Genomic DNA, 25,891 nt, shown 5'->3' on the forward strand with positions numbered 1-25,891 from the left:
CAGGGGAGGGATTATTATCTATATTTTACAGATGTAGAAACTGAGAGTCAAAGCAGTCAATGGTTCTTGAGGTAGCAAGTGGCCAGTATGGGGCTAAAATGGATCCTTTTTAGGGTTATTGCTGTTGGTGGTGATGTTTCATCAACCCACATGTCTCAATGAACAGAACAAAAAGAATCCTGAATATCTTGGTTTTCACTGCTGTCTTTTGTCTTTTCCTAATGACCCACCCAAGCAGGTAGCATTATTTCTTGGAGGTGGATTATGCCAGGAACAGGAACCAAAAAAAGCCATTGGTAGCCAGGATTATTTATCACATTGATTTTATCAAGATGGAATCCTATTAGTCTGAGACAACCTTGAGATGAGCACATAAATACTGCTGCCCTCCCAAGCCCTCATTAGATCATGACTTGTTCTAATTGGATTTTCCCTATAATATCCCATGGTCCTCCTTTTCCATACAAGACTCAAGATCCCTTAGGAGAATGGGACCATATAAAAGCTTGACAGTTTTATGTCTGCAAACCATAGTCTAATTACCAGTAATCGCTCCCTATTTATTAAATATCCACAGTGCTGGCGGGAGCTCATGACATGCTCCTGTCCTCAGTTCTCATGGCTTAAATGAGCCTTCCCCCAAAGGAAATTGTTCTTTAATGAAACATTTCATTTGATTTATATACAGAAGTGGTCATGCTTTCTCTTTTGACTCTTATTTATTTTTATTGAAGATTTCCATGGAGAGAACTCACAGCCTCAGAGTGAATGTTTTTCTACTCCAGAATTCATTTTTGGGAAGCCTCAGCCAAAACTCTGCAGAGAAATATCAGCGGATAATGTGATGGTCTTAGAGAGACAGAGAATGTTTTCTCCTGGAAAACAAAAATTAACTGAAAGCATAAAGAAATCAATTCAAGTTTATCCTATTTAATTCAATTCCATCCAACAAGTATAGCTCAGACATTGTGACCACGTCAGGTCTGTGACCACAAGGAGGTTACACTCTACTGAGAAGAGTTGGGACATGCATATTGAAACAGCCATAATTTAACAGCTTGGGAGAATGAAGACTTGGAGAGATCAGAAAACACCTCTTTTCTGTTCTGGCACTTGAGTTGAGCTTTGAAGGGAGCTTGGGGGTTCTATGAGGTGGAGAGTCAGAGAGAGTCTTCCAGGTACAATGGACAGCTTGAAGCAGGGCATGGAGGTGGAAGAGGGAATGTTTTGAGGGGAGAACAGCAAATTGGCCAGTTAGGATGGAATTTCGGGTGCCTCCATCATCCTAGAGAAAAAAACAAAACTAGATGAGCAGAATAAATACAGACCCTGAAATCAGTTTGGAAATATGCAGGCTATAGAGCACTGAATGATTTTTCAGGCATTGGACTATATTTTCCTAGTGCTCTTTTCAGTGGGTAAGGTGCTTTTTCTTTCTGAGTCTTGATGTTCTTATACTACATACCTCACAGGGACATTCTAAAGAAAATATTGTATAAGCTGTAAAGTTAGTTGGTCATTTTTGAGTAAAACACGAATTTCATGAAGGAGATTAATCTGAGATAAGGCTGCAGAAGTAAGTAGGGAATCGATTATAAAGGAAATTAGATGCCACTGTAAAGAGTTCATGTTTTATAATAAAGCAATAGGGAGCCACTGAAGATTTCTGAGCAGGAGAGTGACTGAATAAGACCTGACAAGATTCAGATTGATCCTGGATCACTTTCTTATTGATCTTATTTACAAGTCCTTGATTTTACCCCATGACTGCTTTTATTCTGTAGCTGCTTGAGTTGTGGTTTCTCTGACTCTGGACTTAGTTCAGAGTTCAGCTGGCCAGTAATCGGTTAAGTTTAAAAAGCCAACTTTCCTGCTCAAGGAATTTTTGCTAACCTTGGGGAATGTGTAAGAAAGCAAGGGAGTTGGGGCCTGATATCTCTACACCAGCAAGCCATCCTTCAGGGATGTCTGGTTTACTGTCCAAAAGTCTGGGCTGCTATCTCGCACCTGGACTCAAAGAAAGAGCACTTCTTAATCTCGTGAGAAAAGAAGGGAAGTTGTTGCTAGCCCCCATCACCAAACTTCCAACCAATCCTGTTGTTCACTGTCCTTCACCTCTGTAACCAATCACGTCACTTTTAATCCCGTGATGTCATCTACCTGTCTCTGTTCTTTGTTCTGTACTCTCCAAAACCTATATAAGGGGAGCTATTTTTGGCACAAATGGAGGCAAGCCATGGACCTATTTATTGCCAAGTAGCATGCCCCTGCAAATGTGTTATCTCACTCAGTGATCTGCCTCCGTTTGCCCTTTTGTTAAGATTCTATTGAAACAATAGTATACCTTAGGAAAATAATTGGAGCAGTTCTGTGAAGGCAGGGCTGGGAGAGGAGAGCCTGGGAGTTGGGATACTAACCAGAAGCCTCTAAAAGTGTGTGTGGGGGGGGCAGAGATAATGAGACATGAGTTAGGGTGGTGGCCATGTGAGTGGAGAGAAAGGGTTGGTTGCACAGGGTTAATCCACAGGACTTGAAAACTATTTGGCTATGAAAAATAAAGGAAAGAAACAATCCCAGGATGAATTCAAGCTTCACAGACTTAAATACTGGAAGGATGGTGATGACCTCAACAGAAAGAGGGACATTTGGAGAAAGTGACTGGTTACTTTTTTTTAGTAAAGATGACAAACTCAGTTTCAGACACACTGAATTTGAGAGTCTGTGGGACTTAAAGGAGGAGAGGTACCCAACAAGCTAGAGATGCATGTTTGAAATTCCTTAGAGATTAGGGCTAGATGTACAGGTTTGGGGGCCCCTCTCTCACAGAGTTGTTGTCAGGATCAAATAGGCCATGTCTGCAAAGTGTTTTGCACATCTTAAAGTGCTAAATAAATGCTGCTACTTGTTTTTTCCTCCTCCTCCTCCTCCTCCTCCTCCTCCTCTTCCTCCTCCTCCTCCTTCTCCTTCTTTTCTTTCTCCTTTTCCTTCTCCTTCTCCTTCTCCTTCTCCTTCTCCTTCTCCTTCTCCTTCTCCTTCTCCTTCTCCTTCTCCTTCTCCTTCTCCTTCTCCTTCTCCTTCTCCTTCTCCTTCTCCTTCTCCTTCTCCTTCTCCTTCTCCTTCTCCTTCTCCTTCTCCTCCTTCTCTCTCCTTCTCCTCCTTCTCCTTCTCCTTCTCCTTCTCCTTCTCCTTCTCCTTCTCCTTCTCCTTCTCCTTCTCCTTCTCCTTCTCCTTCTCCTTCTCCTTCTCCTTCTCCTTCTCCTTCTCCTTCTCCTTTTCCTCCTCCCTCTCCTCTTTCTCCTCCTCCTCTTCCTTCCCCTCCTTTTTCTTCATTTTATTTTGATAATTACCCTGAGAGCCAATGACCAAGCTCTCCATAGCCTAAAGAGTGAATGGAAGGAAAAAAAAGGAGTCCATGTAGGAAGAGCAGGAGAGGAGGAGGAGGAGAAGGAGGAGGAAAAGGAGGAGAAGAAGGAGAAGAAGAAGAAGAAGAAGAAGAAGAAGAAGAAGAAGAAGAAGAAGAAGAAGAAGAAGAAGAAGAAGAAGAAGAAGAAGAAGAAGAAGAAGAAGAAATTAATTTTTTTAAAAGTTTACAGACTTTTAGCAGAAGGACCTTTGGTAATAAAAGTTTAGCAGATCTGAAAAAAATTTGCCATAGCCTGGTGCCTATCTGTGGCCCAGCACACTAGAATGGGTGGAAGGAACAGCACTGCTGAGAGAGAAAGACAGAGAGAAAGAGAGAGAGAGAGAGAGAGAGAGAGAGAGAGAGAGAGAGAGAGAGAGAGAGAGAGAGCTGGAAACTATAGAAATCCCTCCCATCTGTCAGCCTCAAACAGTGGGGAGTCAGGGAGCCTTCTCAGAGTGGATCAAAGAGTCAGATATTTCTAATGAACTCAGGACCCTTCCTGACTGGAAAGCCAGGCTTCTGATTTCCCCTGGCTGTTCCCTCCTATCTCTCTGCTTTTTTAGCTCAGTCCACATGCCCTACACCCTCAGGCCTATGCCTCAGTACAGCTCTGCTCAGGCCTCTTCACTTTGTCCTCCGCCCATTCCTCCAGAGTGACTGAGGCTGCATCATTAGCTGTGGGATCTTCAAGCTGAGCCTTAAAGGTTACCCAATGAAACCCTCTTCTTGTCCTTCTTTGATTCCTTCTTTGACCTCCTTTGTGGGTAGAACCCCCAGCCTTGAGCTCCCTCCTTCTTCAAATTACTTTGTATTGTGCTTAACTAGGTATATATTGCATCACCCTGGTAGAATGGAATGAATGAATAGATCAAAAAGTATTAATTAAGCACTTACTATGTGCCAAGGATTGTGCTCAATATTGAGGAGACAAATAGAAAAAGCCAGACAGTCCCTGCTCCCCCGCAGCTCATGCTCTAATTGAGGGAGGTAACACATAAAAAATGATCAGCTTCAGGGCAGATGGCAAGGCCCAGAAGTCCTGGGGGTTCAGCATTGGGGCAGAAAACAAGTCCTGGGAATCTTTGAGGCCAGAAATTGCTCTACATTTGAGCTTTGTCCCTCTAGCACTGTGCTCTCCATATGTTAAGCAAAAGGTCCTTAACAAGTGTTCATGAACATGGATCATAGAAAAACAGACAAAGAATTAGAGCGAGAAAGGATTTAGATGTCACTGCATGGAACCTGCTCACTCCACAGACAAGGAAACTTTGAACAACTGTGCTGTTGTGTCCGACTCTCCATGACCCCATTTGGGGTTCTCTTGGCAAAGATATTGAAGCGCTTTGTCATTCCCTTCTTTAGTTCATTTTATAGGTGAGGAAACTGAGGCCAGCAGGGTTAAGTGACTTGCCCAGGGCGACACACCTAGTAAGTGTCTGAGGGCAGATTTGAACTCAGGAAGAGTCTTCCTGACTCCAGGCCCAGGGTTTTATCCACTACACCACCTAGCTGCCCCTCAGTAAGGAACCTGAGAGTTAAATGACTTGTTTATGTCACCTGGGTAGTAAGGACCAGAGGTAGTACTTGAATTCAGCTCCTCTAATTTTAAACCTAGTTCTTCCCATCGTCCACATGGCCTTTCTTCCAAAGAGCTCAGGGGCCAGCATGAATACACTGGCTCACTATTGCCCCAGTTACTGCCTTCCCAGTTTCATTGAGCTCCATAATTGTTGGCAGGCATAGAATTTTAGAGCTGGACATGACCTTGGAGATTTTCTATTCCTATCCCCTCCTTTGAGGAACAAGAGAGGGCAAATGCCTTGCCCAAGGTCACTCTGCAGATTTAGGTCCAGAACTTGACTTTTAGTCCTGCCTCTCTCAGGTGGTTGAGGGTACTTCTGAATCAATAAATTGTTAGATTCACAAGAGGCAACATGGTGTCAAGGAGCCAGGAAGACCTCTGCCACATACTGGCTGTGTGACCTTGAGCAAATTACCTGATCTCTCAATGCTCTAAGCAAGAACTTCCTGGTCTGAGAGTTCCCAGTATCAATGAAATCACAGGTTCAGCCCCTATCCCTGTGCTTGTTAGAATCACAGGGCATTCCCAGGTTTCACAGAAAGGCCCTTGTCCCCTTTGCCATACCTTCTGACTTCTTTGACTTCTTGTCACAAGGTGATCAGCATGCAATGTGTCATTCTCTGGAACTTTCCTTCTTTGCCTTAATGAATTTCCCTGTCTGATGTATAGAGATCTGGAGGCTGTGTTCATACTGAGCCTAGTTCCACAGTCTGAACCTAGCCTACTTGAAAAGCCAAAAATCCATTGAAATAAAAAGTCAGCCATCCGTTGGGGGAAACTCTACTAATTGGGAAAGGCTGTCAGAGTGTCTGGCTTCCAGTTAGTTGGAAACAGCATCCCACCTTGGCCGGCAAGGGAAACATCTGCCCCCAATATTGTGTTGTAATGGCCTTGTTTGTCCAGTTTTCATGAGTTAATGGAATTTCTCTTCTTTTCATGTAAAAATAAATAATGAAAAACACTAATGATATTTACTCTGTTTCTAAGTTTCTTGAAAGTGAATGTGCTGACCAGATTGACACCCAGAGATGGGCACCACAAGCTACCCTTCTAGAAAGAGCAGGCTGGGGATGTCATCCTCATCATACAGCGTAGAATCACAGCCCTACAGAGGGAAGAGACCTCAGAAGTCATTAAGGCCAATTTCCTCATTTTACAGAAGAGGAAACTGAAACACACAGAGATGCAGTGACTTGCCCAACTTCACATAGCAAACCTCAGAGGCAGGATTTTAACCCATATGCTTTACCTCCCAATCCAGCATGGTATTTTTTCTTTCTTTCTTCCTTTTCTTTCTTTCTTTCTTTCTTTTTTTTTTTTTTGGCAATTGGGGTTAAATGACTTCCCTAGGGTCACACAGCCAGTAAGTGTAAGTGTTTGGTCAATTTGAACTCGGATCCTCCTGACTTCAGGGCTGGTGCTCTATCCACTGTGACAACTTAGCTGCCCCCCCAGCACAATTTCTAATGGCTAACCCTGCCTTTCTTCCAAGTAGTTCCCAGAATAGCTTATGTGGCCTTTCCCTGTTTCTTGTGCTCAGTTATCTTCCAGTTACAAATGGGGAAACTGAGGGATAGGACCAGGCAAGTAAATTATCCATGGGCTAAATTATCTCTTCACCCAACTTCTTTCTTATTGTCTAACTGTCTTTATATGTTTCAAGTCAATGTCTCTGAATCCTGTAATCATGGTAGGCTTTCTGTTTTCAATTGACATCATGAAACATCTTTGTTTCTATGTGTAGACATGTTCAAAATTCTCCCCTTGGCCTAAAGTATTTTGACCCCATTGATATTATTACTGGCTCTGGATCTCTAGACAAACGATGTCAAAATGATGCTATCTGAGATTTATAAGGAAGCACATGATGGCTGGTGCCTTGTGTTACAACAGCATCAATATGTCATCATCTCAGGTCAGAAGTCAAATAATCTCAACTCCTCCTTTGACAAATCAGGAAATAGGGGCTCACGATGGTGAAATGATTTGCCCATGGTGACACTAGGAGAGAGAAACAGAGCTGGATTGGAATCTAAGTTGTTTGCCTTCAGAATCAGATCCCTTTCTACTGAGCTGTCATGCCTCCCACACCTTCAGAAATATTGTCTGGAGCTCTTTCTCCACAACACCAAAACAAATGGCCAAAAATTCATCCTCACTGATAAATCAGGCTTCATGGAAACTTAAAAACAAGCATTAAATATTGAAGGCTTTGCTTTTACAGGACTTGGTTTGTGTTCGTAGTAGACTGGCTTAGCCACCACAACTGTTCTACCTGTAATGGTTTCCATTTTATAGCTGAAAGTTGGGTTCAATTTAGGGGTTGATCGTGGCTCACAATGTATGTTTGGTTTTCTACTTCATTAGAACCAATGCATATTCCCCCATCCCAAGAGTGCCTCTTGGGCTCCTTTCCCCCCTAAAAGAATCAGTCTCTCTGAACCAGTATCCTCATTGTAAGCTTTTTCTTTTATTGCTCTGAGATCAGTAGAAGAGCCTGGGGCTGTGTGCCTGGGAGGAGGAAGTGGAGCCAGTGATGTCTTTCATGCTAGGAAGAGCCTGAACAACCTTAGAAAGAGCTTAGGGCTTATGAAAAGGTGAAACTCTCTCTCTCAAGTTCTTGGGGTGGTATGTGCAGTCTGGGATGAAGAATAGAGGAACATCCTTCTGGAAGCCAGAATGTAACTCACACCACTGGTGAGAAGAAACTGGCTTTCTGTGTAAGCCAGGAGTGTTCTTTCTACAGGTTGATATCAACCTGGCCATGTGGTTTGATGTCTAGAGAGTTAGACTTGGGAATTAAGATAAACTGGATTCAAATCTGACCTCAGGCATTTGCTGGCTATGGTGGCCCTACACAATGGGGACAATAATAATACCTCTCAAAGTAGTCTATATGCTTTGCAGCACAGTGGAAAGAGAGCTAGGTCTAAGGTTAGAGAATTTGAGTTTCAATCCTGTCTCAGCCATTGATGAGCTGTATGGGCTTGGGCATGGCTCCGAACCATTCTGTGCTTCCACTTCTTCATCTCTAAAATGAAGGGATTGACTTCTAGGGGCCCTTCCAGTTCTAACCTTATGATTGTTTTGCTGGTTGTGTGATTCACATGAGATGATGCATTTCAAGCATTTGGTAAGCTTCTGAGAATTTATCCATGGGTATGGGGGCTCTTAGCATCTCCTGGTTCAGAAGCTCTGACTAGAAGCTGTGTGTGGAGCATGCCCAGATCATCCAATGTGGATGCACTCCTAGAGGGAGCTTGCTTGGGCATAACAGCAACTGACTTGTAATCTGTTATTAAAGAGTGTTTCTGATTTGATGGTGTTGGAGAATCCCTTCAAGCTGTGTATTTGAAGGAACTAGAGTCTTTGAGACAGCTTTCCTTCCAATACATGATACATCATTCAGAGGGGAAGCTGTCATGTTTCACCATTGATATTAAAGAATGGCCTTCTTAAGAATCCCATCTTCACCATGTTAGACCTTCAGATCACTGCAATCTTGACTTTGGGAAGGGACTGCCAGCAGCAACAGAAGCAGGATCTGATTCTGTCCTCCTCCACCTTTTCAACAGAGGACTCCATTCCCATACCAAAATGCTCGACATCTTGTTGGGAAAAGATGCAGAATGGAGAGGGAGACAGTTCCAAAGTGAGAAAGACATCACTTTGGTTCCTGCCTCTGACACGGACGAGCCGAGGGATGGCTAATGAACACCTCAGGACCCCAGGCAGCCTTTTAAGGTATAAATTGCAGAGTAAGTGCCAATTTGCATTGATGGAGGGTGTTTCCTCGCTTGAGAGTTCCCTACAGTAAGGAAATCACATCTGGACCAAAATAGCAGAACATTAATGATGATAACACCAATGGTATGGACGATGATGTGATGCTGATGGTGCTTGAAGATTAGCTAGGAAACATAAAGTAGAGTTGCCTTTCTAAATTCAGGTACCTTGCATGTGGGCGACCATAGGTGCTGGTATTTCATTTTAATTGATACCATACCCCCCCACACCACACACACACACCTTCTGACGTATTCTCCAATCTGAGTTGAGTGCATTAGTCACATTAATAAAGGACAAATTGTAAATCTGGTATTGAGCTTGGTTGATCCACAGCTTGTCTGAATAGAAATGAGTTATTTGCATGTAGGTGGGATGCATTTACAAGTTTGGAGAATTAGAAAACGAGTATAAACAGCCAGATGAGTCATCAGCCCCATACCAGAATTTGTACAAGTGGGTGGACCTTCAGGGTTCCTGGGCCCTTAGTCCTCATTTCCAGAAAACCTGGAAAATGCATGCAGAAAAGTGACCAATGCCTTGGAGGGAAGGGCAAAGGTGCTGTGATCAAAGGACCACTTAAAACCACAGGGTTCACAATATTCTAGAAGACAGCTATGTGACACACTGGATAGAGTACTGGACCTGGAGTCACGAAGGCCTGAATTTGAATCCAACCTCAAATAGGTACTAGCTCTGTGACAAATCCACTTAACCACTGTATGTCTTAGTTTGCCCACCTGTAAAATGAGGAAGTTGGGCCAGTTGGCCTCCCCGATCCTTTCCAACGGTAGAGTGCTTTAGAAAGATCTTTGATAAAAAAGAAGGGGAAAAATAAAGCTGGAATTCTTGAAAGAACCAGAAAAAGGTGCTCATTAAAGCTCTGTGTCACTTCCAGTACCATATATGAAGCTTCTCTGGCCAAGGATCTCTCCAACAGTGCTGGCCTTGGTCCGCTACTCCTGAATGTTGAAGGAAAAGGAAGGATTGACTTTTTATTCTTTCTCCAGACCTTCACCATGGCAATCCTCACATACACCATACTGGCCATCCTTCTCCAGAGACTTGTCCATATCAATCCTTGTGTAGGGCACCTTGAATTGGCCACCATATTTTCCTGATGTGGCCTGACTAGAGCTGAGTACAGCATACCATCTTTGGCATGATGACTAGACCAATCAGCATAGCCTGAGATGGAGAATATTGTCTCTTTTTGCTGCTAATTCATGTTATTGATTTGTATCTCATTTGCAGTCCACTAAAACCTCCCAATCTTTTTTTTTTAATAAGAACTACTGTTCCTACTTGTGTAATTGATTTTTTTTTAGCCAAAGCATAAGACTTTATTTACATTTATCTGTAATGAATTCTATCTTATATTTGGCTTATAATTTTATTCTGTCAAGATTTTTTTGGACTTTGACTTGGTTATCAAACTGTTGGCTCTGCCTCCCAGCTTCATATAATCTGAAGACTTGATAATCATGTCATACATCACTTTATCCAAATTATTGATAAAACTGGTGAACAAAACAGGGCCAAGAGAATGTCCTAAAGACCCTCCAAAAGAAAGACCTTCCTCCAAGTTGAAATTGATTCACTAATGACTATTTGTGGGGGGCCTGGTCATTTCAACAATTCTGAATTCACTTAACTATCTTAGCATTTCAGACCACAACTCTGCACGTTATTCACAAAAGCCATGTCAAGAATTTGGGTTAACGCTTTGCTAAAATATAGATGGACTAGACCTATGGTATTCCTCTGAGAGATTCCAAAAAAGGAAATGAGGTGCAATTGTTATGACCTGCTCATGATCAAACCTCTCAAAGCACTCAGTGATAGCCTCTTCCCTTTCTCTCTCTCTCTCTCTCTCTCTCTCTCTCTCTCTCTCTCTCTCTCTCTCTCTCTCTCTCTGTGTGTGTGTGTGTTATGGTTAGGTGATCAGGGTTAAGTGAGTTGCCCAGGGTCACACAGCTAGTGAGTATCATGTGTCTGAGGTCAGATTTGAACTCAGGTCTTCTTGACTCCAGGGCCACTGCTTTATCCACTGCACCATCCAGGAGTGCCACCTCTTCCCTTTCTAAATGTTCACAGGGCATCACTTTAATAACAGGTCCTGGAAAGTTGTCAGGAGTCAAAATCAAGACCCAATTCCTATACATCAGGGAATTGGCTATCTTCCTAGTTATTAAAAATAGGGACCATTCTAGGCTATGGCCATTCCAGCAACACATCATATGTGTTCTGTGACCTTTCAAGACATTGGTTTAGCATATTTGCAATATGTTGAAAAATTTCACCAGGTATCAACATTGTTTGCCAATATTTATTTTTCTAAATCAATTTCCTTCACCATTTTGAAGATCAAGACATTTGTCTATTCCTCATCATTCTGTGTCTGTCCAATGTTCTCTGATTTCCTAAAAAACACATATATCGGTCCCAGAAATGACTGCAGAAATTCACTCCATACCCCTGATGAAATTTGTCTTGGCTTTTCAACTTAATTTAAACCACTTATGTGCCATATTACTATCTCCTTATCAACTTCTGGTTTTGACTTCTTTTTAACCAAGTTTATTCCCTCCTTTTCATGTGGGAAACCATCCTTACACAAAGAAAAGATGGAAGAATAATAGTTGTATAATTCTACATTCTCTGACATTTGTTAACTTAAAATACACTGCAAGGAAGCTGTCCTTAATCTCTGTTCTGAACAGAACTTAAAAGGTCATTTTGTTATCCTTAGTAATTTTTCTAAGCATTTCTTCTTCTTCGTCTGTTTTCCTTTTTCTTCTTCTCTTTCTTCCATTTCTTCTTCATCATATCATTATCATTAATCATCATCATAGTTATCTTTATTAATCTATCAGAAGGATAAATTCTACTTAAGCCAAGCAACAGTTGACGCTATCAGCAATCGTTCACTCATTCCAAATTAATAGAGCTTTTCCTATATTTAGTTAGGATATGGGGGAGAAATAAATGAAAAAGAATCAATCCTTGAAATCGGGGATTGTGTTGTCCAGCAGAAGAGACATGTGCCTATCCTAGCACATAGGTTAGGTTGAGTTCTAGATTATAAAACACTGGGCATATTAGCTGAAAGATCTTTACATGTCCATTACTCGTCAATGACTCCAAGGAACTCTGCTGAAGTTTTTCACCCCTGCCTCCTCTTGCTGGGATCAAGGCCCTTGCCATCTTCTCTATGAAACCTTACTTAAGCCCCTAAATAGCAGTGATTTCTAAATCACTGGCATCCAGGAGTCTCTGTCAAGCCATTCTGATTGACTTCTGCCAGACACTCATTGAATAATAATGTGGGTTATTGTCATTTAGATACATGTTTTAGTGGAAGATCCCCAGCCAACAGAGACTGTTCCTTAGTGCCTAGCAAGGAGTCTCACATGCAATGAGAGCTCAATAAATATTTGTTTTATTGAAGTAGGCAGCAATGCTCTGGAGTTTTCATGACTGTAGTAGAGCTGTGTAACAGAACCCTTTCCCCCATAGCATTCCTCCAGGAAAAGAAAGTTGATCTAAGGAGAATTTAAGGTTATGAAATTCACTAGTCACCTGGAATCTGTCCATCTTAACTGTCTGATCCTTCCTTCTCAGCATTCTCTGCTATTTTATCAGCTAGCTCCTACTTTCAAAGTATCCATTGCCCACAGAGGCACTAACCTTAAGTCTCTTCCCTTCAATCTCTTGATGTTCTCATCTTCTCTCATGGGTGTAGGTTTCACAATCAAAACTAATCTAGTCTACAAGCTTGTATGCCTCCCCAAAACGAGTGAGTGACAGGCTTGTGACAATGTGATTGCCACTTGCAGGAAAACACCATGACATCATCATTAATATGCATATGCCCACCATGACAAACCCTGATGAGGCCAAAGAGAAAACTCTCTGAAGACCTGGAGACTCTCATCATCAATATGTTGAAAGGGGACAAGATAATTGTCCTTGGTTTGAGGGAAAATTTTGTAATTATTCAAAGAAATGTGCAGTTTCCCAAATAGAGTTCAGCCTGTTCCCCCTCACTTGTTCAATTCTGAGTCGAGTACATTGTTCATCTTCAGTGTTTATCTTAGATGTAGTTACTGGTAGACCAACTCAATGGTTTATCCAGGTGCATACTATAGGCTGAGTCAAGAGGCAGTCTTCATTCATTTGTTTTTCCTATGTGGATGGTAAGGCTGAATACTTTGGAGCAATAATGGATTTCATTGAGGAGGATCTGGAATGTTCCAGGGCCTCACACAAACAGCACCTTACCATCAGCAAACAGGGGTGTGCAAAGGACCTGACCATTTAAAAGGAATTGCTTTTCCAGTCGGACTCTGTGCTCCATGATAATGGCAAATATCTCTGGCAAGCACATATCTCTTGGTGTTCTGCTTTACTGTAATGATAATAATAAGAGGATTGTTGAGCAAAGCTATGATGGCTGTTATGTCTTTCAGGGAATCAACAGAGTGGTATGGTAGTCAAAAAAGTTAACGCCCCCTTAGTCAAGCATCTCCTTAAATAATAGTGTCTGGGACTCAGGAAAAATAGTGCTTCTCAACTCTGTCCAAGACAGACAGTATTGGATTTAGTCCCAGGCCCTTTGTTTTAGGAAAGGCATAACTACAGTGAAGAGTGGCTAGTGGAGGACAGCTTGAATGAGGAAGGGCCTTGGGATTATGCCATATGGAAAATGATTGGAGAAGCCAGCAGTGCCTGTCCCCCAAACACAGGAAGATATGGCCTTGGAGTATTTGAAGGACTGACCTGTTGAAGACAAGTTAGGTCTTTCCTCCTCAGCCTTGGAGGACAGAACTGGGAATGGTGAGTGGAAGTTGCCAAGAGGCAGATTTAGGCTTGATGAAAGGAGATAGCTTCTTGCCCACTGGAGTTATGCCAAAGCACTCTGGGCTGCTCAGGAGATACTGGGATCAGCCCTCTCTGGACTTCTCTAAGCAAAGGCCCACTCAAGAATCTTACGGAGAGGCTTCCTCTTTAAGGTTGGATCAGACTTAAATAGGCTCTGAGGTCCTTCCAAATCTTATTTTTCTGTGTTTCCTGAAAGCAGGGATCTGCACTGTATTTGTATGGAAATGATGAGAAGGAACAGGAGGCAGTAAGTAATAGAAGAAGGAGCACTGGCTTGTCAGTGAGAGAATCTGGGTTTGATTCAGCTGTCTGCTACTGGTGTACCTTTGAGCTTGGTATCAACTTAAGGTAGCTCAGTTTCCTCATCTTTAAAATGATTACCGCCTCCTCCCCCCTCTGCCACCTTTGGCGCCTTTGGTGAGGAAAGTGCTTCAGTGGCAGCTGGTGGAGCAATGGAGAGAGTGCTGCAGCTGCACTCAAGAGTTGGAGTCCTTCCTCAGCCACTTACTGACCGTGTGACCCTCGAAAATCCCATTAACGTCTCTCTGCCTACATTTCCTCATGTGTAAAATGCGGAGGGAGAACTCAATGGCCTCCAAGTTCCCTTCTTGCTTATAATCTATCATCCTATGATAATAATTCCCCCACACCAGGTACACTTCCCACTGAACCACTCTGCAGGCAGTGATGTCTAGTCCTTTTCTGGGTCAGGTTCCAAATCTGATGCTCTTTCTATTAGACCAGGACTTAGTGACTTTTCTATGTCATGGACTCCTTTGATAGACAATCTAGTGAAGTCTATGGATGGACTCCTCAAAATCTTGTTTTTAAGTAATTGAATGAAATGTTCATTTCAGTTACAGGTATGTGAAAATAAAGATGTAAACTTCTCTCCGTGAAAATCTATCCAGGGATCCCCATGGATGTCACTCTGACCTACAACATTTTGCCCAGTGCCCTCACTTTGCAGATGAAGAAATGTGGGAGACTCAGAGAAGACATGGTTTGGCCATGGTCAAGCAAAGCAGTGGCAGACCCTACCTAGAACCCTGACTTTCTGAATTCCTGTCACCCTGCAGGCTTGTTGACTTCATTTGACTTGTTTGAAGTGAAGCAAAGATCAATGTTTTTGACAGCATATCATGCTGGCCCTCTTAGTTTGTGTCCAAGGGGGGATTTTATTGGCATTTTCTCTGTTTTAAGTTGAGAGAACCAAGATATGGATGAACCAGGATTGCAGTCCCTGGACAGATCATTAAAGAGGTTAAGTTTGTGTGTAGAAGCCCCCATTTTCAACTCCTAAGACCTGTACCCCCCCCATGTCCCCACTGATGCTTGCTTCTCAAGTGTCCAGTGCCTTACTGCTGCCCTAGGACCCCTCTATTGGCAAGAAAGGAGAACTCTCCAATGTTAATGAGATGGTGATTTAGGGGCTACTTTGGGGGAGGTGTATGTGTGTGTTTTAAAAGGAAGGTGATGTTCAACCTGAAGATTAAATTCTGCCCAATGGAATTGCATTCACGGGGATGATGGGGCAGGAAAGAGCATTACATAAAGCTTGGTCTTGAATATAAAAGTCAGGTCTCAAAGTATGGGATTCCCAAACTCCCTTGTCCACAACATCCTGATTTTGGATAGGATGTAGTAGTATATCCCCAGTTCATTCAAAGGCTCATCAAAGTCTTTCTTCTCTTCCATCTCAGTGAGGGATACATAATCACTCTTAATGAGTCCCGTGTTTGGTACTCTTTCTGGTTTTTGCTTCCACCTGTAAGATTCCTGGGAAAGTGCTTCTAATGGCCCATGAAAAAATCAACTCTCAGGTAGACACAGATGTCTTTGGTTGCATTCTTCAGTTCACTGGCACTCCATTCGGTCATATTTCCTGGCTTCTCTTAAGTACCAGATGAAAACTGGCCAAAGGCACTTAGTAATTAGATACTGAAGTGGCTGCCCCGGTAAGATGTTAGGAACTTGGATTTATTTGGGGAGATGTGGTTTTTCTTTCTTTCTTTTTTTAAAGACTTTGATAGGGCACAAATTCCTTGCACTTTTGTGGTCTAACTCAACCTTCATCACTCACAGAGAGCTTCAAGCCTGGATTTTTTCCCATGTGAATACTTCTTAGCTTTGTCTCGTTCACACATGACCTGACATTAACTAATGAGGCAGATTGCTTTAGATTGAGGGGAAAATATGGCAACAAAACGGAATCAAATTCCAGCTCCTGAAGAGGACACGGCCAAGGCGGGCCGGGGGGATCACCCAAAGCTCCACTTGTTTTTTCAAATCACTATAGCAGCTCTCCATCTAGAAAAATATGAGCACCGGTGAATTGAAAATAAAGACTATTTGTGCCTCATTCTTTGGAAAATCCTCATTTAAGTCCCATACAAATGAAAAAAAAACACCTGAGTGAGCTCTGTTCTTGAATAATGTGTTAAAAGTCACAGGCACAAAGGCGAAACCCAGAAGACCCCACAGGGACACGGGGAGCACCTGCTCTCAGAGAGCCCAGCAGGGGAGTGAAGAGGCACATGGGCATCTTGCTGTGATCAGTGACCCCTGTGTTGATGAGGTTGCATGTGGCTCTGCCTCCATCCTAGCTGGGTTTTCTTACTAGATGAAAATTGAACCAAGGTCAAAGTAATTAAGGTGAATGAATGAGACCCAAAAGATTCAGGGAGGGGGAGGGTCAGGTTAAGAGAAGTGAGGGAAAAGAAGGGGAGAGAAAAAGGAAGGGAAAGGGAAGGGAAAGAAGGGGAGGGAAGGCATCAAGTCCAATACTGTCATTTGGTTGATGAGAAAACTCAGGCCCAGAAAAGTTGGGAGCTTGGCCCCAGAATGTTGATAGTAAGTGAAAGAAACAGGGTGTGAACCCAGATCCACTTCTTTCCATTGCACTGAACTACTTTCCATTTTATCAGATTGTTTGACTACACGAGAATAGAGTTAGGGAATGAATTATTAATGTCTTGGCACTTCTGCATGGCTGTTATGCAAGAGGGGTTACACTGATCCTTTGGGGCTCAGAAGACAGAGCCAGGAAAAACAAAGGGAAGAAGTTGTAGAGAGAAGCTGGGGGATAACAAAGCGCCCCAAGTGATTCCTAAATCTCTTCCCATGCCTTACACAGGAGCCCAGGAGCACGAGGTGCTAGATCATTGCTGAATGAGGCCAGAGGAGTGGAGTGATTGGTGACTCTGAAACTCCAGGTGGTACCTTGGCCAAGACATTTTTCTTCCCTAGGACTCAGTTTCCTCATCTGTAAAAGGAGGAGATCAGTTTTTCTAACCGAAGTTTGGGCAGACTCTAAATCTAAGAGGGCAGGAAAGACTAGTGTTCCCTTTTTTATGGCTGAGGAAGCTGGAACCCCAAGACATTCAGTGACTGACGCCACGTGACAATATGAAGATGTGGCAGAGGCAGGAGCCCAGGACTCCTCTCCCCACACTGTGCTGCCTTCTTCACAGGTTGATGGATGTGACCCATATGTTGAATCTATTTTCCTGAGTGGCGAGGTGTCTGACACCTGAGGAATGGTTGTTGCTAGGTGAATTGACTTTATATTTCACTTTCAAAGTGCGTTGGCTACCTCCAGGTGTGCTTGTTCAGATAGGACACCTGCTTTCTCCACTGGGGACCCTTAGATATCAGCAAATGGAAAACAGGTCTTATGGAGGGGGCAAAGGGAAGTGGAGGGGTCTGAAAGCCATTGGGATCGAAAAACTTACTAATCATAGATTTTACAAACAACCACCATAAACCCCCACAGGATCTGAGAGACATGTGAAAATGTGAAATACTAGGCAATGAGGGAAGTGGTTCTGGGAAAATAAAGCCAGAAGCAACTCTCTGGATCTTGAAGCCTACATTTATTGCAGAGTTAGAAGTCTGGAGGGAAAACCATGCGAGGAAATCTGTTTTGTAGCCTTTTCTTAATTGCTTCCTCTAGATAGAAGATGTCTAACTGGCTCATAATGGTATTTTTTTTAGGCATTTGCATTCTGTCTTTTAATTAAGATGTCCCTGTTCATTTCAGCTTCCAGGAAGCCTGGTTTCCAGGTTTGTATTCTGTAGTCTTCCCTTCACCCAAGGTCTAGGCTCTGTGTTAGGTCAGAAGAGGAAAAGTCACAGAGTAGCTCAATTTCCACTTCATCCTGGCTTTCTGTAGTCCACATTAGGAGCAGTAGTATCTCAGAAATGAGTGAGAAAGAAGTGTGCTTTTGTCCTTAGAACAACATACTTCTAAACAGACTAATTTTCTCAAATGTCAAATGAAGAATTGGGCTCACTGCATCTCTGATCCTCAGATATCTCCCCTGAGGCCACAGAGTGGATGGAGAGCTGGACTCAGAGTTGGGAAGACCTCAGACTGGCTATGGAGCCATGGCAAACCCCTTGGTCTCTGTGGGCCTCAGTTTCCTCACCTGGACTAGATCACCTCAGAGGTTTTTTCTAGCTCTACATCTCTGACTCTAAGTAAAAACAAAATGGACTGATATTTTACAGGTAGGGAGAAGGGTCCCTGAGGAAGATCAAAGAGATTGAGTAAGTGATTCCCTCACATCTTTCTTGCTCAGGCATTCTGAATTGAGAGGAACTAAGATGCCTCCTGGAACCAAGGAATAGCTGCATATCTGACAATACCTAAACTGGAGCGAAACGCAAACCAAAACCTAATATTGCAAAGCAGCATGGATGATTGGGGAATGGGGGGGGTGAGAAACTGCACTGACAAGGTCACGCACATGACTGCCAAATGTTCTCTTTGCTTCGTTCTGGGGACCTGAGTCCTGGAAACCTACAGTTCTATGCTCAGACTACTACTGTAGGCTCTGAAAACGAGTAGTATTTATCCAATCTTTGGTAAGGCAGCAGAATATATGCTGCCTTTGAAGTTGGTGGTGATAAGACTGTGGAAAGAATACTAACTTTGCAGTTAGAAGATCTGGGTTCAAATCTTGCCTTTGAGGCTTACTAGCAGTGTGACATTGGGAAGGTCACTTCTCTTCCCTGGGCCTTAGTTCTTTATCTATAAAATATAAGGTTTGGACTAGTTGACCTCTCAAGTCCCTTCTGCCTCCAGTTTCTAAGTTTTCACCACTGGAAAGAACTAGTTTGTTATGGTTGTTATTATTTTTATTATTAGTAGTAGTATTAGAAGTTAGTAGGCAGAGCCAAGATGGCAGAGCAGAGAAGCACTCAGCTGAACTCTCCCAACATTCCCCTCCAAACAGTTTTAAAATAATGCCTCAAATTGAAATCTGGAGCAGCAGAGCCAACAAACATCTGTAGGGTAAGACATTTTTCCAGCCCAAGACAACTTAAAAGGTTGGAAGGAGAGGTCTGTGACGCTAAGGTTGGGGCTGGTCCAGAACCCACATGGCAGCAACACCACTGGAGGGTCCTAGAGGCAACTGGAGCAGCTTTAGAAGCTCTCAAACCAGAGATGGTAAAAGGATCAGGCAACTGGTCAGAAAGGGATTACAAGACACCCCAGTGCTAGAACTAGGAGCAGGATTGGGTTCTGGCAACTCTATTGTTCATACCCACTTCTGGGTTGCAATCCCAGGTTGGAGAAGAGTGCTTTTGGTCCCAAGGGAGCAGGGATCTTGAGAAAGATTTAAGACTTTTAGTAAGTCACAGAGGAGCAAAGACCCAGAGGAGCAGGATTGCTTGCAGGGAGCAGAAACCTTGAAGAGCAGTGGCACTTGTGGTACCAAAGGAGGAGGGGCCATGAGGAGCAATAGCCCTCAGAGGGATCAGAGGCACCTCCTGGGTAAAGACGAGAGCACAGACCAGGAGATCTCCTGGATAATACCACCTCAGAAGCACTGAAAACTTCGAAACTCCCAGAACTAGCTTTGAAAATAGCAGCACAAAAATGCCTGAGGCTTGGGAAAGTGTCCATCCACATCCCCACCTCCCCCATACCTGGAAACAGAGCCCGACTTTAAAATAAAGTTCAAAGTCAAGAAATGGGCTAGAAAAATGAGCAAATAATATAGAAAGCCCCTGATCATAAAAAGCTACTATGATGATAAGGAAGATCAAGACACAAATTCAGAATAAGACAATGTCAAATTAGCAATGAGCAAAATTTTGAAGAAAAAAAGCTAATTAAACACAAGCCCAACAAGAATTCCTGAAAGAGCTAAAGAAGGAGATGAGTAGTAGAAGAAAAATTGGGGAAAGAAATTAGAGTGGTGTAGAAAATTATGGGGGCAGCTAAGTGGCACAGTGGATAGAGCTCCGGTCTTGAAGTCAGGAGGACATAAGTTCAAATCCGGTCTCAGACACACAACATGTACTAGCTGTGTGACCCTGGGCGAGTCACTTAACCCCAATTGCCTAGAAAAAAGCAAAAAAATATATGTAAAAAAAGAAAATTATGAAAAGACAATGAACAGCCTGATAAAAGAAGCACCAAAAATTGAAGAAAATAACACATTAAAAAATACAATTGACCAAGTAGCAAAAGAGGTACAAAACTTCACCAATGTAAATTACTCAATAAAAAGCATATTTGTCCAAATGGAAAAAAGAGGTACAAAACTCACTAAGGAAAATAATCTTAAAAATTAGGATTGGGAAAGTGGAAGCTAATGACTGCATGAGACATTATGAAACAATAAAGCAAAGTCAAAAGAATAAAAAAAGAGAAGAAATTGCAAAGTACTCATTGGAAAAACAACTGACCTGGAAAAGAGATCAAGGAGAGATAATTTAAGAATTATTGGGATACATGAAAGCCATAATGAAAGAAAGAGTCTAGACATCATATTTAAAGTAATTAAAAAAAGAAAACTGTCTGGACATCCTAGAACCAGAGGGTAAAATGGAAATTGAAAAAAAACAACTGATCACCACTAGAAATAGATCCCAAAATCAAAGTTTCCAGGAACATTATGGCCAAATTACAGAGCTCCCACGTCAAAGAGGTAAATACTTCAAGCAGCCAGAAAACAAAACAAAACAAAACAAAATACAACAATTCAAATATTGTGGAGCCACAGTCAGGATTACACAAGATTTAGCAGCTACCGTGTTAAAGTAGAGGGTTTGGAATATGATATTCTGAAAGGCAAAAGAGCTGGTTACAAACAAGGTTATAAGAATAACTTACCCAGCAAAACTGAGTATAATCCTTCAAGGTAACAAATGACTTTTAAGCATTCCTGATGCAAAGACCAAGGATGAATAGAATATTTGACTTTTAAATACAAGACTCAAGAGAAGCATAAATAGCTAAATACAAAAGAGAAATAATAAAGGACTGTAAGGTTAAATTGTGTATGTTCCTATGTGGGAAGAAGATATATGTAAATCCTAAGAACTTTATCATTGTTAGTGCAGTTAGAAGGACTTCACATAGACAAAGGGCATGAGTGTGAGTTGATTATGTCGGGATAATCTAAAAAAAATGGATGGGTAAGGAAGAGGGACACAGTGAGAGAAGGGAGAAGGTAAAGGAAAATTGGAAAAAAAATTATCTCACATTAAAGAGATGTCCAAGGAAGAGCTCTTATAATGGAAGGGGAAATGGCAGGGGAAGTCAACACTTGAACCTCACTCTCATCTGAATTGATTCAAAGAGTGAAGAAAAGATAAATATATGTATGCATATACACATATACTTACATATGTGTATATCTACATAGATATACAGGTATATATCCACATGACTATCTGTATACATACACACACTGAGTTGGGTATAGAAAATCTATCTTACCCAACAGGGAAGTAGGAGGGGTAAAGGTTAAGAGAGAGGAAGAGGTGACAAAAGAGAGTAGATTAAAAGAGGCAGTGGTCAGAAGCAACACAGGCTTTGAGGAGGGACAGAGTAATAAGAGAAAAAAAGATAAACAAAAGAAAATAGGATGGAGAGAAATACATAGTAATCAAAACTGAATGTGAATGGGATGAACTTCCCCATAATACAAAAGTGGATAGCAGAAGGGAAAAGAAATAAGAATCCAACAATATGTTGTTTACAAGAGAAACACAAAACAGAAACACACACACAAAGGTAAAGAAAGACACACAGGGCTGGAGTAGAATCGATTATGCTTCAGCGAAGGTAAAAGAAAAATTCAAAAGTAGCAATAATGATCTTGAACAAAGCAAAAGCAAAAGTAGACCTAATTGAAAGAAATAAATCAGGGAAACTATGTTTGCTAAAAGATACTACAAATAATGAAGTAATAACAATACTAAACATGTAAGCTCTAGATGGCATAGAATCCAGATTCTTTTAAAAGTAATTTAAATGAGTTACTGGAGGAAATAGACAGTAAAACTATATTAGGAAAAGACTTCAACATTCCCCTCTCAAAGCTAGAAAAATCTAAATCTAAAATAAATTAAAAAAAAAAGTTAAGGAGATAAATAGAACATTAAAAAAAATAGATATGATAGATCTCTGGAGAAAATTGAATGGGAATAGAAATGAGTGTATCTTTTTCTCACATTTACATGACACCTTCATAAACATTAATCTTATATTAGGACTTAAAACCTCACAAATAAATACAGAAAAGCAGAATTATTAAATGCACTCTTTTCAGACCATGATGCAATAAAATTATATTCAATAAAGGACATGGGAAGCATAGATTAAAAATTATTCAGAAACTAAGTAACTAAGTAACCTAATCATAAAGAAGTGGGTCAAAGAACAAATTGTAAGACTATTCAATAATTTCATTAAAGATAATGACTACAATGAGACAACATATCAAAATTTGTGGGATGTAGCCAAAGCAGTACTTAGGGGAAATTTTATATCTCTAAATGGGTACACAACAAAAGAGAGAAAGAGCCTAATAATGAATTGCTTTTGTTGTTTTTTTAAATAATAGATAAATAGATAAACCATTGGTTAATTTGATTTTTTTAAAAAAAGAAGAAAACCAAATTACTAGTATCAAAAATGAAAAGTATGAACGCATCACCAAAGATGATGAAATTAAAGCAATTATTAGGAGCTATTTTGCTCAATTATATGTTAGTAAAACTGACAATCTAAATGAAATAGATGAATATTTGCAAAAATAGAAAATTTCCAGATTACCTGAAGAGTAAAGAGAATGCTTAAATAACCCTATCTGAGAAACAGAAATTTAACAAGCCACAAATGAACTCCTTAAGAAAAAAACCAGATGGATTTACAACTGAATTCCATGAAACATTTAAGGAACAATTAATCCCAATACTATATAAACTATTTTTGAAAAAATAAGAAAAGAAGTCTACCAAATTCCTTTTATGAAACAAATATGGTTTTGGTACCTAAACCAGGAAAAGCAAAAACAGAGAAAGAAAACTGCAGGCCAATCTCCTTGATGAATATCAATGCAAAAAATTTAAATTAAAATAAAATAAAAAAAGATGATAGCAATATATCACAAAGATTATACACTACGATTAGGTGAGATTTATACCAGGAGTGCAGAATGGCTTTAATATTAGGAAAACTAAAAGCATAATTTATTATATCAATAAAAACAACAGCAAAAAAAAATGCAGAAAAAATATTGATAAAATGTAACACCCGTTCCTATTAAAAACTGTAGAAAGCATAGGACGAAATTGAGATTTTTTTTACAATGATAAGTAGTATCTATCCAAAATCGAGGACAATTATTATCTGTAATGGGGATAAACTAGAAGCCTGCCCAAGAAGATTAGGGGTGAAGCAAGGATGACCATTATCATCACTATTATTTAATGTTGTATTAGAAATGCTAGCTATAAGACCCCACCAAAAAAAAAAGAAATTGAAGGAACAGAAATAGGTAATGAGGAAACAAAACTATCACCCTTTTAAGATGATGTGATGGTATATTTAGAGAACTCTAGAGAAGTAACTAAAAAGTCTAGTTGAAACAATTAGCAACTTTAGTCAAGCTGCAGGACATAAAATAAACTCAAATAAATTATTAGTTTTTCTATAGTTTGCCAACAAAACCTAGCAGGGAGAGACAGAAAGGGAAAATTCAGTTAAAATAATTTGCAGACATTATAAAACACTTGGGAATTTACCTTCCAAGACAAACACAGATACTGTATGAACACAATTACAAAACTATTTTCAAACAAAGACAGCTCTAAACAATTGGAGAAATATTAATTTCTTATTGGTAGGCTGAGCCAATATATTAACAATGACAATTCTTATACCATATCAATCTACCAAAGCTAACAAATAATCATTTTACAGAACTAGAATAAATAATAACAAAATTCATGTGGAAGACCAAAAAGTCAAGAATATCAAGGAAGGCAGCCTCAGGGTACCAGATTTCAAACTATATTACAAAATGGTAATCATGAAAACAATTTGATACTGCCTAAGAAATAAAGTGAGAGCAGCTTGCAGATAGAACAGCAGATAGATTTCCAGGCCTGGAATCAGCAAGACTAATCTTCTGAGTTAAATCCAGCCTCAGACATTTACTAGATGTGTGATCCTGGCAAGTCACCCTGTTTGCCTCATTTCCTCATCTGTAAAATGAGCTAGAGGAAGAATGCCAAACCAAAGATAATCCAGTATCTTTGCTAAGAAAAGCTTAAATGGAGTAAAAAAGAATTAAATACAACTGAAAAATGACTGAACAACAACAAAGAAATAGAGTGGTGGATCAGTGGAATAGATTAGGTATACAACACATGGCAGTAAATGACCATAGTAATTTAGTATTTGATAAACCCAAAGATTTAAGCTTTAAGGTCAAGAGTTCACCATTTGACAAAAATTTCTGAGAAAATTGGAAACAATTTGGCAGACACTAGGCATAGACCAACACCTCACACCATATACCAAAATAAGTTCAAAATGGGTAAATAATTTAGGGATAAAGGATAATAGCATAAGTAAATTAGGGGAACATGGAAATTTTACACATCATATCTATGGATAAAGGAAGAGTTTATGACAAAACAAGACATGGAGAAGGTCCCAGGAAGTAAAATGGATAATTTTGATTATATGATATTAAAAAGGTTTGCACAAACAAAAACAACACAGCCAAAATTATATAAAAAAGCAGGAAACTGCAGTGAAAAGTTATGGCAAATTTCTTTGATAAAGGTCTAATTTCTCAAATATATAGGGAATTGAGCCAAATTTATGTAAATAAGACTCATTACCCAAATGATAAATGGTCAGAGGATATAAACAGCCAGTTATCAGAAAAATAGATCAAAGCTATCAATAGTCATATGAATTTTTAAAATTACTACTTAATAGAGAAATGGAAATTACAACAACCTTGAGGTACCACCTCACACCTATCAGATAGGCTAATATGATAGAAAAGGCAAATGATTAATGCTGGAGAGGACATGTTGAAATTGGAATGCTAGTGTACTGTTGGTCAAGTTGTAAACTGGTCCAATCATTCTGGAGAACAGTTTGGAACTATGCCCAAAGGGCTATAAAACTGTGTATACTCTTTGATCCAGTGATATCACTGCTAGGTGTGTGTCCCAAAGAGATCCAAGAAAAGGGAAAAGGACCTATATGTACAAAAATACTTATAGCAGCTCTTTTTTTTTTATTTGTAGTGGCAAAGAATTGGAAATTGAAGAGATGTTCATCAACTGAGGGATGGTTGAACAAGTGGTGGTATATTATTATGATGGAATACTATTGTGCTCAAAGAAATGATGAACAGGATGGTTTCAGGAAAAACAGCAAAGATTTATGTGAACTGATGCCAAGTGAAGTGGCATAACCAGGGGAACATTGTATATTATAATAATAGTAATATTGTAACAGTGATCAACTGTGAAAGACTTAGATAGTCTGATGAAGACAATGATCCCAGATGATTCCAACGAACCTTTGATGAAAAATGCTATCTGCTTCCATAGAGAGAATTGATTACCTCTGAGTGCAAATTGAAATATCTTTTTTCATTTTATTTTTTTTGTGGTTTTTGTGCATTTTCTTTTGCAACATGGGTAATATGAAAATATATTTTGCATGACTTCACATGAATGATGATATAACATTGCTTTATCAATGGGTGGGGAAGACATGGGAAGGAGGATTTGGAACTCAAATTTTTTTTTAATGAATGTGAAAAAGAAATAAAAATTTAAAAAGAAGTCAGCATTATTAAGTGCTCTAAAGTTTGCATAGTACTTACATATGTTATCCCATTGGATCCTCATTACAGCCCTGGAAGTTAGGTGCTATTCATGATCCCATTTTGCAGATGTTC

General features: G+C 40.4%; 1 long non-coding RNA gene across 2 annotated transcripts; it reads right to left on the minus strand.

The window, feature by feature from the left end:
* Positions 1 to 914: 914 nt before the first annotated feature.
* LOC110198865 (uncharacterized) lies at positions 915 to 25,891 on the minus strand. Of its 2 annotated transcripts, none has more exons than XR_002321859.2 (2): positions 25,817 to 25,891; positions 915 to 1,285 (listed from the first exon to the last, which is right to left on the minus strand). It is a non-coding gene; the product is annotated as an uncharacterized LOC110198865 (long non-coding RNA). The 2 variants fall into 2 exon arrangements; XR_002321860.1 differs by lacking the exon at positions 25,817 to 25,891 and adding an exon at positions 5,550 to 5,686.

Source organism: Phascolarctos cinereus, unplaced genomic scaffold (genome assembly GCF_003287225.1).
Source record: "Phascolarctos cinereus isolate Bilbo 61053 unplaced genomic scaffold, phaCin_HiC Scaffold_5;HRSCAF=322, whole genome shotgun sequence".
Classification (NCBI taxonomy): Eukaryota; Metazoa; Chordata; class Mammalia; order Diprotodontia; family Phascolarctidae; genus Phascolarctos; species Phascolarctos cinereus.